We start from the raw sequence: 15,290 nt of genomic DNA, 5'->3' as shown, positions 1-15,290 counted from the left end.
ATGGGGGATATTCTGGAGAAGTCTTGGAGGCGGTTGGATGAGGAGCGAATAAGTGTGGAAGAGAGAAGGAAGTCTTGGGAGGACCGGAGACTACGTGAGGGAAGATATCGGGAGATTAGTTCAGAGATATATGGAGGAGACAGGTTATGGATGGCTTTGTAGGTCAGTATTAGTCATTTGAACTGGATACGCTGAGGGAATGGGAGCCAGTGAAGAGATTTGCAGAGGGGGGAAGCGGAGGAGTAGCGAGCAGAGAGATGAATATTAGTATTGTGTTTTGTTTTTATTAATGATCAGTATTGTAGTAGTCGGTCACTATGTGGTGGTAATATTTGATCCAGCCATGGTGCGACTGTCTTTGTCCCTTGTATATGACATTATTGGTCATCATGTGGTGGTAATATGTGGTCTAGTCATGGTGTGACAGTATTTGTCCCTTTTGTATGTTGTATTATTGGTCATTTAAAAAAATGTATGTGATTCCCTTAAAGAAAAACAAATAAAAATATATGTAAAAAGAGCACTGGATTTTTAAAGAAATATTTAATAGGTTAGACTAGAGTAGGACCTGACCAGAAGAGTCTACCGAGTCATGGTGGCAGCTTAAAAAAATCTTTTGGTCAAAACAAAAGCTGCTGGCTATGAATGTGATCTGGTGTTCTTCAGGAACTGATAGAGTGTGATTGCTGAGGACGTGGTGCAGAAGTTTTTCCAGGAGAGGGCAGTGGGACTGTGGAAGGTTCGTGGGTTGGAGGCGGAGCTGGGGTGGAGCCTGGGTGGAGTCTCAAGGGGGCCCAAAAATTTTGCCAGTATGAGGCCCTGAAATTCCTAGTGGCAGCGCTGTCCTTGATGGACAGTACACATTAATAATTCTAACCCGTCAGCCCCTATAGCTGACATGTACATTTATACATCAACCCATCTCTACCATCGTGTAGCTATCTAGACTAATCTCCGTTACCCATTTATATCCCTACACCATCATTTCTATTAACACGTGAGCTGGACCACACATGCTGTCTGTAAGGCCAGTCCTTATCGCTTGGAGAGTCCATAATCCCACATTCCTGCAGACAGAAGATGTCAGTGGAGCGCCCCTGCCAGGGACTAGTGGGACTCGGTACCGGGTCGGTGTCATTAAAGGGGTGGTCTCGGTGGTAGTGACCCGGTCCGAGACCCTGGATGTCCAAATTAAAGGAAGGAACTTTAAAGGGGTTATTAGAAATAAGAGTGTTCGTGATGCCACCAGTGGTATTCGGTCAGGGATGACCGACGCTGCTTAAAGGGGTCCACTGGGGTGATGTTATGGCAGCTGGGATGGCATGGATTCCCACAGGTGAAGCTGGATCCCCAGGGCTCCCGGTGTAGTAGATAAAGATGTTGTAGTAAGAAAACAGAGGACACAAGGTTGCAGTCTTTTTACCTCTTTACTGGTGTAAGGCAGCCACAGTCCAGGGTACCGGATCACAGGTACAGGTATGGTCCGGCCGGCTTGGAAGCGATTCTGAGATACCCCTAGCCAGGTAGGGTTTGAAGCCTTCCTTTCAGCGCTGTGTTGTAGTCCCTTGCTGCCTTAGGCCTCACACAAGGTCCTCACGTCCTCTCTGTCCCCCTTGTTGGTAGGACACCCGCATGGCAGGTAACTCAAGCCTTTTTACAGGGTCTCTCAAGATGACTCCAGGCTCTATCTGTTACTGTGCCTTCGGGTGTTAATGGTGGACAGGTGACCTGCAATCTACTGTCTGACAGTTTCTGCTGTGGGGCACAGAGTTACCCCCACAACCTCAGTCTTCCGGCTATCGGTATTCTGCACTTCAGCGTGAAGGAAGCTCAGTTGCAGCTTCCCTCCAGCTCTTTATTTCACCTTTTCTCCCTCCTTCACACTCTCTTTAAACTGTTCCGTTCCTCTCTTTCCTTTCCAGTAGCTGCAGATCTGCTCGTCTGCATGGCCCCAGCTCTCTTCCTGAACTCTCTCTGCTTCCTCTCTCTTCACTCTCCTCTCACAGACTCCCCTCTAACACTTCCTCAAGCCAGAATATATATAGGGGAGCCACCCACAAACTGGATCAGAGCTCACCCTTCTGGCCTGGAGTCAGAACGTGTTTGTCGCGTTACTGGCGATACAGGACTGAAGGTCAGTGGCCGAAGCAGGTGTATACAAGTGACCGGACCATGGAAAGACCTCTGGAGATGCAATATATGGCAATGGCAGTTCAATATATCCGCAGATGCAGGGACCAGCCCGAGCAAGGGCCGGCCTGGATCACACACGTGCACAAAGTCCGTATGAGCAGCAGGAGTTCAGGGTAGTAGCAGCAGAATATCAATAAGAAGCAGGAAGATGCCAGCAAGACACCTTCCAGCCAGGAGCTCAGAGATTGCTTCACTCAGTTAGACTGAGCACACAAAATACTCAGCAACAGGAAGCTGCACAGGGCCAGGTATATATAGTAGGTCCAATCAAGCTCAGTCAGGGCGGGGACAAATCAGCAGGGCAGGTGATGATCTCGATGTGATGAAGTTCATACGGTTTTAGGCAGAAGTCAAGCAAGTTCCAAATAGCTCATCAAGGAAAGGAACAGACTAGCAAACAAAGAGTTGCAGGTTCAAATCCTAACAATACTCCCCTCTTAACGGCGACCTCTGGACGCAATTTGCCCAGGCTTTGCAGGATACCACTGATGAAATTGTCTAATCAAACGGGGAGCATTGCCTACCGGTTCCCATGAATTTTCTTCCGTGTCGTAGCCCTGCCATTTGATCAAATATTGTAAACCATTTCTATGAATTCGAGAATCCAAGATCTTCTCCACCACAAACTGCTCCTGTCCGTCCACTTCAATTGAATCGGGAGGCGGAGGGGATCGCTCTGGGAATGGATTGGCTGTGACGGCTTTCAACAAAGACACATGGAATACGGGATGAATCTTCATTGATTTTGGTAGCTGTAAACATACAGCCAATGGACTCACAATCTTATTGATTTTGTATGGTCCCACAAACTTCTGTCCTAATTTAGGAGAAGGAATCTTCAATTTCAAATTCTTAGTGGATAACCACACTCGATCTCCAATCCTAAACGTCGGAGTGGGTCTACGATACCTGTCAGCAGCTTTTTTATATTTCTCCTGAGCTTCCCTTAATGCGTCTTTCAGGACATTCAGATTTTTCTGTAGGAGAGAGATTCTTTCTGCGACTGCTGGTATTAATGGCGCCACAGGATTCTTGGGAAGGATGTTTGGATGATATCCAAGATTTGCAAAAAATGGCGTCTGTTTCGTAGAGGCATTCTGTGAATTGTTGTATGAAAACTAATGGCAACAAATCTACCCAGTCGTCTTGCAGATGGCAAATATAACAACGAAGATACTGCTCCAGCGTCTGATTCGTACGTTCTGTTTGACCGTTAGATTGCGGATGATAAGCGGTTGACAATCGTACCTTGATGTCTAGTGCTGAGCACAGACTGCGCCAAAATTTAGATGTAAATCGCACACCTCGATCTGAGACGACTTCATCCGGCACTCCGTGGAGACGAAAAACATTGCAAATTATCAGATCAGCTGTATCTTTTGCTGAAGGCAGACCTGTACACGGGATAAAATGTCCTGATTCCCCGCAGTACAGACATAGATTCTCTTTAAATCTTTGTTCTCTTCGTTCTGCACTCGCTCGTCTCTGGCTTGCATCTACTTGCATCGGCTCTGATTCTGTATCCCGGGAATTCCGGCTAGGCACTTCTTTGATGACTGATGGCAGGGGAGGGTTATATGAGTTTGTTGAGCAATTCATGGAATTCCACTTCTCTTGTCGTCGTTCAGACAGAACGGTATCAATCCGGATGCAATGTTTGATGAAATCATCCAAATCTGAAGGGGTCTCTCCACAGGCAAGTTTGTCCTTTACTGCACTAGAAAGTCCTCTTTTAAAGAAGGTAACTTTTGCTGCATTATTCCATTCAGTGTCGATGGCCAACCTCCTATACTCCATAGCATATTCTGTGACGGGACGTTTGCCTTGTCGCAACGCCAGCATCGTTGATTCAGCTGTAGCTGCACGATTTGGGTCATCAAACATCTGCTGCATCGCCCGAATTAACTCATTCAAATTGTCTAAACGTGCGTCCCGAGTCTCAATCAGAGGATTAGCCCAAGCGATCGCTTTGTGGGTTAACAGCATAATGATGCATAACACCTTTGACCTATCGGTCAGGAACTGATTAGGATGTGTATCAAAGAACAGATAGCATTGGTTCAAAAATCCACGAAATTTATCTCGATCACCTCCAAAACGAAATGGTGGCAATTTGGGGGGGCCTGTCAGACGCTGAGACGGAAGCTTGTCCTTCTAGCTGTGTAATTCGGACAGTCAACACCTGTACTGTTGTGAAGAAACCAGATTGTATCTTAATTACCCAGACAGCTATGTTTTTGAAGACCAATAAGAACTGGCTTTTCATCTGTATATTGGCTTGTGCATTTGAGTGTTTGTGTCTGGTGGTTCAGGAGGACAGACTTGCAGACTGATAACATTTAACATACAGTGTGAGGCTACTTTCACACTAGCGTTGTGCACTGCACGTCGCTATGCGTTGTTTTGGAGAAAAAACGCATCCTGCTTGCAGGATGCGTAATTTTCTCCAAAGACTTTTATTAACGACGCATTGCCACACGTCTCAACTGTCGTGTGACGGTTGCGTCATGTTGCGTCGGACCGTCGCCACCAAAAAACGTTGCTTGTAACGTTTTTTGGTGCGTCATTCCCATCTTTTCCGACCACGTATGCGCGGCCGGAACTCCGCCCCCGCCTCCCCGCACCTCACAATGGGGCAGCGGATGCATTGAAAAACAGCATCCGCTGCCCCCTTTGTGCGGCGCTTCCACAGCTAGCGTCGGTGCACAGCAATGTCGCATAGCGACGTGCGGCGCACGATGCTAGTGTGAAAGTAGCCTAAGTCTGTAATGGTGACTGTACATTGAGTGTGTTGGGCTTTGTTTATTGATGTGTGCTTATATGCTAATGGTGCTACTTAATCCCATCACCATTGTTTGCCTTATCTTGATGTTGGACTGGGAGACCCTGGGTGATTCTGGGAGTGGCTTACATGACTTGGGCATAGAAAGACTCAGAGATCACATCCTGAAATCTGAAGTAAGTCAGAGCTACGAGCCAGACATTCTGCAAACCACCCAAGAGACAAGAGAAAGGACTGCAGCCAATTCATCATGGCCCCATCACGAGGGACACTGATCTAGGATTCTATAGGATACAACCTAGGGGTTTCCAGCTCCGGTTGGAAGGACACAGATCTGATCCAGTGACCATCTCTGAACCATGGATCTGTTTGGAGAAAGCCAGGGTTGGGACCCGCTGGTCGCCTGGTTCCATGGAGATGGTCAGATAAGCCAGGTGGTGACTCTCGTGTCAACTGGCTTTGGACCTTGTATGGACTCTATGGACAGTTCTTGGTCATCTACCTATGCTTGTCGTTACCCCTTCTCTGTGCGTTCATCCACAGATGGAGTAGCGAACCTGGGAGCTCTGACATCATGTCATACTGGAAATACATGTAGACGCAGTGATATTTTATATGCGCCCATATACCCATACAATTCTAGGCATGTTGGGAATGTTCTGTTTGCTATTGTGTGCTGTGGTTCAATAAAGTATTGCCACCCTGTTTTACCTTAACCCTGTGATGTCTGTGTAGTGCATTGCCCACTGGGAGATAGAGCGGGCGTTCAGTGGTATGAGCCGTGGTCCATGCAGTCTTGCTAAAGACAGCCGGGCCAGCGGATGAGAGCACCCATGTGACCCCGTTTCTCCGTAACAACCATATTCTGCAAATCTTGGATAGTTTGTTGGAGATTCTGGACATTATGGTCGTTTTGTATAATAAATGCGTCCATCTGTGCTTTTCCATTCATCTGTTCGGCGTGCAAATTGGACATTGCACCCTGCCGTTTTCTGACACGTGTCTCCATAGTTTCTGCCCCAGCGGCCTCCATTTTTGGGCTGAGTATCCTGTCATGTTACTGGCGATACAGGACTGAAGGTCAGTGGCTGAAGCAGGTGTATACAAGTGACCGGACCGTGGAAAGACCTCTGGAGATGCAATATATGGCAGTGGCAGTTCAATATATCCGCAGATGCAGGGACCAGCCCAAGCAAGGGCCGGCCTGGATCACACAGGTGCACAAAGTCCGTATGAGCAGCAGGAGTTCAGGGTAGTGCAGCGCCCCAGAGTCCTGGTCGTTGCAGTACTGTGGCTCCGCCACTAAGGGGAGCTATGGTGCGTCTGATGGCACTGAAGGAGTTCATCTGATCAGGTATCACAGACACCAATATATTTCACAGTCGGGCCTCCGGGGGGAGCTAAGGGTTCTATTCACTAGGCCACTCCCCACCATAGTGGGTAAACTGGGGGTCAGGCAGGAAGTTAGATCAGAAAGCTGACTGGGTTGGAACCAGGCAACACCTTGTGGCAGAGGGTGTTGTGGGGGAAGATACAGTAGGGTCTCTGTCAGGGGTGGGATCCTGACAGAGGCTTGGCAACTTGAACGAACGTAACGGGACCGTGCCTGCTCAGGATAGCGGCGGTGCCCAAGGAAGGATTAGAAGAGAGATAGATTGTGCTGAGTGAGAAACGAGATCAAGCAATAGGAGAATACCAGTAGGGGTCGTGCTGAAAGACCGAAGCAACACCCTACTGAGGCGCACTACCGGTGGCCGGAACGCCGAGAGAGTATTTCAACATCCAGCTTCAAGCAATACTCTAAACAGCAGCAGGACAGTCAGTCTAAGGCGGGCTGTCTAACTTATATCACCTATGCAGTCTTGGGGGGCAACTTGTGGAGAGGGGCGACTCTAGGGTCCCGGAAGAGCTCCGAGCCTACCCGTCAAACGGGTGCCGTCCCAACCAGAACACCAGGGAGGGACGGAGGATTAGCAGAACATCATCTAATCGAGTTATGAGGGAACTTAGGAAACAGACACAACAGTTGTGGGGACTTTCTGTAAGCACAGCAGGGAAGGACCACAACACATAGCGCTAGAAGGAAGGCACAGATTTCCACCTGCTAAGAGAACTCTGGAGGTGCCATTGGACCGGCCGGACTTGCGTAGCCTGGTTATCCGGATTCCGGACTGAGGACCCAGAGATCTTCAGTAAAGAGGTAAAGAGACTGCAACCTGGTGTCCTCGTTATTTACTGCACCGCACCACCACCACCACTACCATCATCCATCATATCTATCACTGTACCCCCCTCGGCAGGGTCACGGACTGGGCCTAGCCACCGTGACAACCCCAGAGCAGAGACTCAGAGGCCCGGTACCGGGCCCCCCTCGGCCCTGCGGCGGTGGGGGCGCTACAACTTGGCGTCACGAACAGGATCTACTTAAGCCTGAAGAATCAGGTCATGTGTGCCTTGGGACTGTGATTTGCTGTGCTTAGACTGTACTTTATTGCAAAGACTGTGGATTGTCACTTGCCGCCAAAAGTTCGCGCCAAAACCGCCGCCATTGCAGCGTCACAGGGAGCGCAGAGGAAGAAGAAGGGCGTGCCATGGGAGGAGACTACCAAAGCGGCGCCAGAAGTAGCGACCGCCCCCTCCAACTCCTGCTGCGAGATGACGACCTGCCCAGCAGCAGAGGAGAGCCGCCCCCTGATTTGCAACGGCGGGAACGAGGTGAAGGAGGAGCCCGACCTCGGAGAAATGGCGGAGCCAGGTGCATGCGTTGCCGCCGAATGCCAGACAGCGACGATGAGCAGCAAGTGCCCGAGCAACGGCGAGGTGATCCCGGCTTGCCCTCACCCATCAGAGGCGGACCCGCGTCCACCGCCGGTGAGAGACCTGAACCCCTGGGAGCCGCCAGTGGAAGAGCCGAGCCTACCTATCCCAGCCACGGAACCATGGAGGGCGGAGCTACATCAAGAGGTGACTCCGGAGGAGCCGCGGTCCGGGCTGCAGCCGATTCCAGTGCCCTTGTCAATGGACCGGAGCGACATCGGTGGAATCACATCAGGCGCAGGTATGGACGGCATCCCTACTCCCCTGGCCGATTCTGCTCTCCCGACCGATCCGGCTCCCCTGACCGATCCCGCTCCTGTGACCGCTCCTCACCCCAGCAATGATCGTTCCTTCTTGGTGGAGCGGGTCATCCTCACCTCTAACGCGATGGGAAAGCTAGTGCCTCCGCTACCAACCAAGATGGGAGAACCCATAGATGTGGGCCTAGACGGGGTGATCCTCCGGTGGGACACTCACTGGACCGGGCCGGATGGGACCCGGGAGGATGGCCTCACCCTTGCGGTACTTACCTGGGAACAGTATAAGCAATGTCTAATACAACACTGGAAAGATCGAGACGAGACCGAACAACATGACACACAACGTAAGAAGTCTGCGCCCGGCAGGAAAGACGTGGTAAAGCGGGGAACTGTACTGGCCTACCACCCGAAGAGGGGATGGGGCTCCATACAGGAACCGGGGCTACCAACTGATGTCTTTGTTACTAGCTACAACGTGAAAACCCCCTGCTGCAGTCGAGATGGTGACCCATTACAAAGAGGGGATCAGGTGATCTACACCCGTCATCGGAATGCACAAGGATGGTGCGCCCGGAACGTTCGACGGTGTGAACCTGAGAGAGCGCCCCCTGTCGCCCCGACCATGACTGATCCCGATTTGCCAGATCTTGTTCCTATCACCACCGTACGCCTTGTAGCGGCTACTGAACTTGCAAGCAGGATTAGCCTTCAAATCCAGACACCGGCTGATCTGATGGCGCCTGGGAGACCAACTACCAGCATGGGTGCTGCCTCAGCCAGGGGTGGTGAACCACCTTCTCTACCGAAACATGAGTAAGCATGAATGCTTTATATATGTAAATAGTTACTGTTCTCTTATGTTGCTGCTAAAAGCCGTCCAGGGTTAACTTTTAAAGGGATCCCTTAGTTGACCCGGGATCCCTATTGTTTTGTTTGATTTTTCTAAAGTTTTGCACAAAGTTTCCAGAACTGCCGCAATCATGAACAGTGCATGATACAAACTTTTTGTACATAGTTAGCACCTTATTAAAGGTGTTCCCTACTGGTTTTACTTCAAAAAGGACTCTTTGTGAAGATACCACACTGGAACCTTTGCCGAGTATGGACTGGTAGCTTGAGAAGATATGCTACCTCATAGAGACTTGGTCCCCTCTTAAAGGGGATGTTCATTTGTTGCACTTAAATGGTGATATTGCTTTAAGACAGGTGGCAATAATGCTTTGACGAAAAGAAAGTGACGATAATGTTTATATGAGAAAGTTATATGTATCCAACTAGTTAATTGTAAAGAAATGCTGATGATGTTCCCTGAAAGAAAGTGAAAGCTAGAAGAAGGATGCAGTGGGCCCGTAGGGGTAGACGTGGTGTCCAGCATGCATGTTAGTGAGAAAGATAATGAGAAGGTTTAATGTTATGTAAAGAAAATGGTTGATAATGTTGATAGACAATGAGGATAGAAGGTAAACCCTGAGTCCTCCTAGGAGTCATGTAAAAATGGCTCGGTGCTCTTAAACTGAAAGTAATGTTATGCTCTATACTGTGTATAGTAGTTGAAAAGGCAGTAGGCCCGGGCTGAACGGGGCGGTCCTGTAACAGAAAGGAGAGGCAGTAGGTCTGGTGCCGTTAGGACAGGCGGTCCTGCAGATTTAAAGAAGGAGAATGTAAAAGTTAAATTGCCTTATAATGTGATTATAAGAAGGTCTTTAGCGGATTCAGAGTGTATGTCCTTAAAGGCAATGTTAAACTATTGTTCAACAATTTTGCACTTAGTAGAATACCCGGTTGGGTAAAAGAAAGTTATTTATAGCATGTTGCTATGATATTTAACCATGTTTGTAACGTTCAAGTGTCCTCACCTCCCATATAGGGAAGCTCTGTTAAGTATACTTATTGTTATTGCACTCAACAAAACTGTATGTCTTTTTGCTAACTTGTATTGTTGTTTTCTTCTCAGTCCCGGAGTACTGTGTTTAACCAGGGGGGAGTGCAGCGCCCCAGAGTCCTGGTCGTTGCAGTACTGTGGCTCCGCCACTAAGGGGAGCTATGGTACGTCTGATGGCACTGAAGGAGTTCATCTGATCAGGTATCACAGACACCAATACATTTCACAGCTGGGCCTCCGGGGGGAGCTAAGGGTTCTATTCACTAGGCCACTCCCCACCATAGTGGGTAAACTGGGGGTCAGGCAGGAAGTTAGATCAGAAAGCTGACTGGGTTGGAACCAGGCAACACCTTGTGGCAGAGGGTGTTGTGGGGGAAGATACAGTAGGGTCTCTGTCAGGGGTGGGATCCTGACAGAGGCTTGGCAACTTGAACGAACGTAACGGGACCGTGCCTGATCAGGATAGCGGCGGTGCCCAAGGAAGGACGAGAAGCGAGATAGATTGTGCTGAGTGAGAAACGAGATCAAGCAATAGGAGAATACCAGTAGGGGTCATGCTGAAAGACCGAAGCAACACCCTACTGAGGCGCACTACCGGTGGCCGGAACGCTGAGGGAGTATTTCAACATCCAGCTTCAAGCAATACTCTAAACAGCGGCAGGACAGTCAGTCTAAGGCGTGCTGTCTAACTTATATCACCTATGCAGTCTTGGGGGGCAACTTGTGGAGAGGGGCGACTCTAGGGTCCCGGAAGAGCTCCGAGCCTACCCGTCAAACGGGTGCCGTCCCAACCAGAACACCAGGGAGGGACGGAGGATTAGCAGAACATCATCTAATCGAGTTGTGAGGGAACTTAGGAAACAGACACAACAGTTGTGGGGACTTTCTGTAAGCACAGCAGGGAAGGACCACAACACATAGCGCTAGAAGGAAGGCACAGATTTCCACCTGCTAAGAGAACTCTGGAGGTGCCATTGGACCGGCCAGACTTGCGTAGCCTGGTTATCCGGATTCCGGACTGAGGACCCAGAGATCTTCAGTAAAGAGGTAAAGAGACTGCAACCTGGTGTCCTCGTTATTTACTGCACCGCACCACCACCACCACTACCATCATCCATCATATCTATCACTGTACGCCCCTCGGCAGGGTCACGGACTGGGCCTAGCCACCGTGACAACCCCAGAGCAGAGACTCAGAGGCCCGGTACCGGGCCCCCCTCGGCCCTGCGGCGGTGGGGGCGCTACAGTAGTAGCAGCAGAATATCAATAAGATGCAGGGAGATGCCAGCAAGACACCTTCCAACCAGGAGCTCAGAGATTGCTTCACTCAGTTAGACTGAGCACACAAAATACTCAGCAACAGGAAGCTGCACAGGGCCAGGTATATATAGCAGGTCCAATCAAGCTCAGTCAGGGCGGGGACAAATCAGCAGGGCAGGTGATGATCTCGATGTGATGAAGTTCATATGGTTTCAGGCAGAAGTCAAGCAAGTTCCAAATAGCTCATCAAGCAAAGGAACAGACTAGTAGCAAGCAAAGAGTCGCAGGTTCAAATCCTAACAGTGTTGCATACATATGTTACCTGTTAAAGGGATCTTTTCCTTGCTTCCAAGCATGGCATCACCCTCCCCGAAAGGAAGGCAATACCACTGTAACAGCCGGTTACCTGGGGTGTTACAACAGCATTTATCTGTTTGATATAATTTATGACGTTGCCCTCCTGGAACTGGATCTAATTTGCCTTACATTTTACATTCAGGGACACAATGCCCCAACCAGCCTTGGGAGCCATAATATAATGGTATTATATACATGACGACAAACCTGCCAGTCCTCTTCAAGTGTTTGCATATTCCACTTGGAACTGCAACTCATCGAATCTGTTTAAGTCCGTGGAAATACCTAAAAATGCACTGGCGTCAGGAGAGAAGACATTCTGAAGGTAACTACGCTCACTCACCTGACTTGCACAATCTTCACTTGCCCAATCCGTTCTGGGCTTCTTACAGGAAGTTCTGGGCCCTTGTTCTCAGAGGACCTTGTCAAAATGAAGTCACCTTGACCTTCAAAACTGGCCAACTCCTCCTCAGTGGCTACCCAAGATACACTGGGGACTTACCAAGAGAACTGTCCGACTGCCCATCCCCAAAGACCTCAGTCTGATGAGGGAGCTCACAATTAACTTCAGCAAGTTCCAAACTTGCCGCCTCTGGGCTGGGAGACTCAGTTTGGGGCAGGACCTCATGGGTAGCCATGATTTCAGGAGACTCAAGTTCCTCATTAAGATCCAGGACTGTAACCTGTGGAATGTCAACAACAGCAGCAGCAGGTGACGCAGGCGCCCCACCTGAGACTTCAGGATAAGACCTAGGACTAGCCCTGGCCTTACAGTGCCACTACTTGTGGCCCTCCTCACCGCAAGCATTGCACATAACAGGATTTGTGCAGTCTTTTGCCTTATGGCCAGAACCACTGTGATTCCTGCAAGTTAGCATTTCCCCGCAACTATCCTGGGTATGCCTGCAATTCTTACACCTCCCGCAGTTCATAGGGGTATCTGAGAAAAACAAAAACTCTATTTTTCCCAATTGAAAATTTAAGAGGGGGGAATGGATGCCTCCTGGGCTTTGGGGATCAGTCCCAAATCTCACAAAAAAAAATGTACTTCCCGGTCCAGAGCCCTTCTCCATTCAGGACCCTGTGGGAGTGCTGAACAAAAGTGCAATGTGTCTTTAAAAATAAAGTAGTGTCAGTCATGGAAACAAAAAGGTTGTGCACGTACCTGCCTTCCCTCCTGAGCTGCTGCAGTCGTCCGAGTCTTGAGGATGTCATTAAGCTCCATGGTGACCAAATATCCCAGAGGAAAATGCATCTTCTTATCTTCAGCTATGTCAATCCTGAATCAATATTTGACCCGGGTATCACCGATCCCAGACAATTTAACCCTCACTACCATCATCCATAGCTTCCAGGATCTCCCGATTCCTCCTGGCTGTCCCCCAAAAGCAGGAAACGGCTTAAGCCACTGAAGTGGCAATGCCAGGAGGCCAAACGACAGCACTCAAGGTGTTTTGGAGTCTTTGCACCTCGTCAGTGCTAAGTTTGAGCCTTGGTTCGGCTAGAGGCTCTGGACTGAAGTATAAGGGGCAACGTTTCTCCTTGTCGAGAGTGACGTACCGGCTCTGGCATGCCAATGTAAGGGGGCCTATTCACTGTGCCATGCTCCTCTGGGAAAGTGACATTATTATGTGGCAGCACATTGGTGGGCTTCATTATGTGGGGGCGCAGTGGTGGCTATTATTAGAGTCACAGTGGTGACATCATTACAGTTGTATTTAACAGATACCAGTAAATTAGACACTCGGGTAAATGGTGACTCATCAATCAATTTGCAATAAGGTGAACATGGAGTCAGAAAATACCAAAAAATAAGCAAAATGTTATTAAAAAATACATAGCTATATAATAGACATTAATGACATGGGTCACGTGTGTGCAAATAAGTGAATAAGTCCATAGGTGTAATGAATGACCGAGGAAAGCCAACCTGCTAATGTGAGCCTAGTAACAGTGTGTGTAGCCAGTAATATGTCGCAGAAAATATGTCTACAATGTCTGTAGCTTAGCGTGCCTGTCACACCTACATTAACCCTGCTGTTGTCTTCGGTCAAAAACGACCAATTTTGAACTTTAATATTTTAAAAAAAATTCAAGATGCGGTTCTGAAGCTTGTGGTTGATTGACTTTTCCTCATTTGAGGGGTTCTTACTATGCGTATTTTTATATCTATTTTTTTATGTTTACTTTTTGCTCCACAATTTTTTATACACTTGTACTCTTCGGTCAGAAATGACCGATAGCCTTTTATAGTGATCTCCAGCCATTTTATGAGTAAAATAAAGGAGCTATAATCTCATTTTGGACTATATATTACATCTACTACTATTTATCAATTTATTTAGGTCCTTTTGGTCCAGGCAGATTTACACATACATTTATTGTTATTAGTTATAGTTTACAGTTGGATGAATCATTATTTTTGTATGTGCAAATATGCAATATGCATAAATATTCCAATAAAGCCATGTTAAATGTTTTGACAAAAAAATAAAAAAATTACTTTTTCTTTCCATTTTTCATTTGTTTATAAACAACCAGGTTCACAATATAATACTGCAAAAATTATTCAATTAAAACACTTAAATTAGCTAAAAATAAAGACTTTATTAGGTCCGGTCAAAAATGACCGGAAGATAACAAGTGTATAGTGGTAACCTGGAGAATAGCAGGGTTAATGCAAATAAATAAAGGCAATAATTACCCATTTGAATAGTCAGTTCCCATCAGGACCTCAGCCACAAACCCCAACGCGCGTTTCGCGTACAAATAGTCTCGCTTCCTCAGGGGGCGTGGCTTAATCTAGAGTTCAGTCCCGTATTAATAGTGAGCCGTTCCGGTCACATGACCACCCAGCCACCTATCAGCGCTAGGCTGAAGTGCGCGTGTACATGCATCGCGTCCCGTAGTCATGCTGATGCACACTGCGGAATGGACGTCCCTCCTGATCACGTGAGCGGGCCGGCGCCTAGCCACACATCACGCTTACACGAGCTGGACGGCAATCCGGAGGAGGGGAGAACAAGAGCACGGGACACGGTGCATGTTTGTAAGTGCTATTTAGTGCCTATTCTAAAGTGCCTTAAGTACAATGTATCAGCTGAAGCTAATAATTTATGTGCCAACAAATTAATAAATTGAAAGCCATGTTTCTTATTAAGTAATATATTCATCAATATATAAATAAAGTGCACTGTGCGGATTATAATCACCAATATTTTTAAGTGAACCCATGTATAAACATCTAATCAACAGATTATTGCGCTATCATCAACATTACATAACACAATCATTGGAGATATGAAGAAGGAAGGGGATGGACACAAGAATTGGGCCGTGATATCACAGCAGAATCTAGGACTAGTATATCACGAGAAGTAACATTGTGCGCACCATTCGCATGTTTATCTCAGCGTTCATTAGTCGCATCAGCGTGTAGCGAGTATTCTCCAATCTTATAGAAGGCCGTTCTTGGATGAAAAGTCGCCTCCATCTAGGTCCAGGATAGTCCTCTGCTCCTCCTTAGAGTCCAGGTATATGATGAAGTTATCTCCCAATCCAATCTCACCACCATAGCTTGAACATAGGATTCCAAACTAAATTAGAAATAATAATAACGTTAAACCCCATAGACTGAAAACGACATTAAATCTGGTTAGTGTGTGACAAAGACAATGGAAAGAAGGGAGGAAGGCAAAGGAAAAAAAAATATATGTATATAAATAAGTATATAAGGGGA

This window comes from Ranitomeya variabilis, chromosome 4 (assembly GCF_051348905.1).
Source record: "Ranitomeya variabilis isolate aRanVar5 chromosome 4, aRanVar5.hap1, whole genome shotgun sequence".
Classification (NCBI taxonomy): domain Eukaryota; kingdom Metazoa; phylum Chordata; class Amphibia; order Anura; family Dendrobatidae; genus Ranitomeya; species Ranitomeya variabilis.
This window is presented reverse-complemented; position numbering follows the sequence as displayed.